We start from the raw sequence: 5,026 nt of genomic DNA, 5'->3' as shown, positions 1-5,026 counted from the left end.
CCCTCCAGGGGCTGGTTCCCTGCCCCACGCGGCCCATGTGGCCCACCAAGAGGGGTGGCCCCTCCCGGTGGACCCTCGGAACCCCTTCGGTGGCCCCGGTACAATACCGATATGCCCCCGAAACTTTTCGGTGTCCGCATGACAACTTCCCATATATAAATCTTTACCTCCAGACCATTCCGAAACTCCTCGTGACGTCCGGGATCTCATCCGGGACTCCAAACAACATTCGGTAATCACATACAAGTCTTCCTAATAACCCTAGCGTCACCGAACCTTAAGTGTATAGACCCTACGGGTTCGGGAGACACGCAGACATGACCGAGACGGCTCTCCGGTCAATAACCAACAGCGGGATCTGGATACCCATGTTGGCTCCCACATGCTCCTCGATGATGTCATCGGATGAACCACGATGTCGAGGATTCAATCAACCCCGTATGCAATTCCCTTTGTCAGACGGTATGTTACTTGCCCGAGACTCGATCGTCGGTATCCCAATACCTCGTTCAGTCTCGTTACCAGCAAGTCACTTTACTCGTAACGTAATGCATGATCCCGTGACCAGACACTTGGTCACTTTGAGCTCATTATGATGATGCACTATCGAGTGGGCCAGTGATACCTCTCCGTAATCCGGAGTGACAAATCCCAGTCTCGATCCGTGTCAACACAACAGACACTTTCGGAGATACCTGTAGTGCACCTTTATAGTCACCCAGTTACGTTGTGACGTTTGGTACACCCAAAGCACTTCTACGGTATCAGGGAGTTACACGATCTCATGGTCTAAGGAAGAGATACTTGACATTGGAAAAGCTCTAGCAAAACGAACTACACGATCTTGTGCTATGCTTAGGATTGGGTCTTGTCCATCACATCATTCTCCTAATGATGTGATCCCGTTGTCAATGACATCCAATGTCCATAGTCAGGAAACCATGACTATCTGTTGACCAACGAGCTAGTCAACTAGAGGCTTACTAGGGACGTATTGTGGTCTATGTATTCACACGTGTATTACGATTTCCGGATAATACAATTATAGCATGAATAAAAGACGATTATCATGAACAAGGAAATATAATAATAATCCTTTTATTATTGCCTCTAGGGCATATTTCCAACAGTCTCCCACTTGCACTAGAGTCAATAATCTAGTTACATTGTGATGAATCGAACACCCATAGAGTTCTGGTGTTGATCATGTTTTGCTCGCGAGAGAGGTTTAGTCAATGGATCTGCGACATTCAGATCCGTATGTACTTTGCAAATATCTATGTCTCCATCTTGAACATTTTCACGAATGGAGTTGAAGCGACGCTTGATGTGCCTGGTCTTCTTGTGAAACTTGGGCTCCTTGGCAAGGGCAATAGCTCCAGTGTTGTCACAGAAGAGTTTGATCGGCCCCGACGCATTGGGTATGACTCCTAGGTCGGTGATGAACTCCTTCACCCAAATTGCTTCATGCGCTGCCTCCGAGGCTGCCATGTACTCCGCTTCACATGTAGATCCCGCCACGACGCTCTGCTTGTAGCTGCACCAGCTTACTGCTCCACCATTCAACATATACACGTATCCGGTTTGTGACTTAGAGTCATCCAGATCTGTGTCGAAGCTAGCGTCGACGTAACCCTTTACGACGGGCTCTTCGTCACCTCCATAAACGAGAAACATGTCCTTTGTCCTTTTCAGGTACTTTAGGATATTCTTGACCGCTGTCCAGTGTTCCTTGCCGGGATTACTTTGGTACCTTCCTACCAAACTTACGGCAAGGTTTACATCAGGTCTGGTACACAGCATGGCATACATAATAGATCCTATGGCTGAAGCATAGGGGATGACACTCATCTCTTCTTTATCTTTTGCCGTGGTCGGGCATTGAGTCGAGCTCAATCTCACACCTTGCAATACAGGCAAGAACCCCTTCTTGGACTGATCCATTTTGAACTTCTTCAAAATCTTATCAAGGTATGTGCTTTGTGAAAGACCTATGAGGCGTCTGGATCTATCTCTGTAGATCTTGATGCCTAATATATAAGCAGCTTCTCCAAGGTCCTTCATTGAAAAACACTTATTCAAGTAGGCCTTAATGCTGTCCAAGAATTCTATATCATTTCCCATCAAAAGTATGTCATCTACATATAATATGAGAAATGCTACAGAGCTCCCACTCACTTTCTTGTAAACGCATGCTTCTCCATAAGTCTGCATAAATCCAAACGCTTTGATCATCTCATCAAAGCGAATGTTCCAACTCCGAGATGCTTGCACCAACCCATAAATGGATCGCTGGAGCTTGCATACTTTGTTAGCGTTCTTAGGATCGACAAAACCTTCCGGCTGCATCATATACGGTTCTTCCTTAAGATGTCCGTTAAGGAATGCCGTTTTGACGTCCATCTGCCATATCTCATAATCATAGTATGCGGCAATTGCTAACATGATTCGGACGGACTTCAGCTTCGCTACGGGAGAGAATGTCTCATCGTAGTCAATCCCTTGAACTTGTTGATAACCCTTAGCGACAAGTCGAGCTTTATAGACGGTAATATTACCATCCGCGTCCGTCTTCTTCTTAAAGATCCATTTGTTTTCTATCGCTCGCCGTTCATCGAGCAAGTCTGTCAAAGTCCATACTTTGTTTTCATACATGGATTCTATCTCGGATTTCATGGCTTCAAGCCATTTGTTGGAATCTGGGCCCGCCATTGCTTCTTCATAGTTCGAAGGTTCACCGTTGTCTAACAACATGATTTCCAGGACAGGGTTGCCATACCACTCTGGTGCGGAACGTGTCCTTGTGGACCTACGAAGTTCAGTAGCAACTTGATCAGAAGTACCTTGATCATCATCATTAATTTCCTCTCCGGTCAGTGTAGGCACCACAGGAACATTTTCCTGAGATGCACTACTATCCCGTTCAAGAGGTAGTACTTCATCGAGTTCTACTTTCCTCCCACTTACTTCTTTCGAGAGAAACTCTTTTTCCAGAAAGGATCCGTTCTTGGCAACAAAGATCTTGCCCTTGGATCTTAAGTAGAAGGTATACCCAATGGTTTCTTTAGGGTATCCTATGAAGACGCATTTTTCCGACTTGGGTTCGAGCTTTTCAGGTTGAAGTTTCTTGACATAAGCATCGCATCCCCAAACTTTTAGAAATGACAGCTTAGGTTTCCTCCCAAACCATAATTCATACGGTGTCGTCTCAACAGATTTAGACGGTGCCCTATTTAAAGTGAATGTAGCTGTCTCTAGAGCGTATCCCCAAAATGATAGCGGTAAATCGGTAAGAGACATCATAGATCGTACCATATCCAATAGAGTGCGATTACGACGTCCGGACACACCGTTACGCTGAGGTGTTCCAGGCGGCGTGAGTTGTGAAAAGATTCCACAATTTCTTAAGTGTGTACCAAATTCGTGACTTAAATATTCTCCTCCACGATCCGATCGTAAGAATTTTATCTTTCGGTCACGTTGATTCTCTACTTCATTCTGAAATTCCTTAAACTTTTCAAAGGTCTCAGACTTGTGTTTCATCAAGTAGACATACCCATATCTACTCAAGTCATCAGTGAGAGTGAGAACATAACGATATCCTCCACGAGCCTCAACACTCATTGGACCGCACACATCAGTATGTATGATTTCCAACAAGTTGGTTGCTCGCTCCATTGTTCTGGAGAACGGGGTCTTGGTCATTTTGCCCATGAGGCATGGTTCGCATGTGTCAAATGATTCATAATTGAGAGACTCTAAAAGTCCATCAGCATGGAGCTTCTTCATGCGCTTGACACCAATGTGACCAAGGCGGCAGTGCCACAAGTATGTGGGACTATCATTATCAACTTTACATCTTTTGGTATTCACGCTATGAATATGTGTAACATTACGTTCGAGATTCATTAAGAATAAACCATTGACCATCGGGGCATGATCATAAAACATATCTCTCATATAAATAGAACAACCATTATTCTCGGATTTAAATGAGTAGCCATCTCGTATTAAACGAGATCCAGATACAATGTTCATGCTCAAACTTGGCACTAAATAACAATTATTGAGGTTTAAAACTAATCCCGTAGGTAAATGTAGAGGTAGCGTGCCGACGGCGATCACATCGACCTTGGAACCATTCCCGACGCGCATCGTCACCTCGTCCTTCGCCAGTCTCCGCTTATTCCGCAGGTCCTACTGTGAGTTACAAATGTGAGCCACGGCACCGGTATCAAATACCCAGGAGTTACTACGAGTACTGGTAAGGTACACATCAATTACATGTATATCAAATATACCTTTAGTGTTGCTGGCCTTCTTGTCCGCTAAGTATTTGGGGCAGTTCCGCTTCCAGTGACCCTTCCCCTTGCAATAAAAGCACTCAGTTTCAGGCTTGGGTCCATTCTTTGACTTCTTCCCCGCAACTGGCTTACTGGGCGCGGCAACATCTTTGCCGTCCTTCTTGAAGTTCTTCTTACCCTTGCCCTTCTTGAACTTAGTGGTCTTATTGACCATCAACACTTGATGTTCTTTCTTGATTTCAACCTCTGCTGACTTCAGCATTGAAAATACTTCAGGAATGGTCTTCACCATCCCCTGCATATTGTAGTTCATCACAAAGCTCTTGTAGCTTGGTGGGAGCGACTGAAGGATTCTGTCAATGACCGCCTCATCCGGGAGGTTAATGTCCAGCTGGGACAGGCGGTTGTGCAACCCAGACATTTTGAGTATATGCTCACTGACAGAACTATTTTCCTCCATCTTACAACTATAGAACTTGTCGGAGACTTCATATCTCTCGACCCGGGCATGAGCTTGGAAAACTAGTTTCAGCTCCTCGAACATCTCATATGCTCCGTATTGCTCAAAACGCTTTTGGAGCCCCGGTTCTAAGCTGTAAAGCATGCCGCACTGAACGAGGGAGTAATCATCAGCGCGAGACTGCCAAGCATTCATAATGTCTTGGTTCTCTGGGACGGGTGCATCACCTAGCGGTCCTTCTAGGACATATTGTTTCCTGGCA

This window comes from Triticum dicoccoides, chromosome 5B (genome assembly GCF_002162155.2).
Source record: "Triticum dicoccoides isolate Atlit2015 ecotype Zavitan chromosome 5B, WEW_v2.0, whole genome shotgun sequence".
In the NCBI taxonomy this organism is placed as follows: Eukaryota; Viridiplantae; Streptophyta; class Magnoliopsida; order Poales; family Poaceae; genus Triticum; species Triticum dicoccoides.
The sequence above is the reverse complement of the archived record's forward strand: the minus strand, read 5'-3'. Positions refer to the sequence as shown.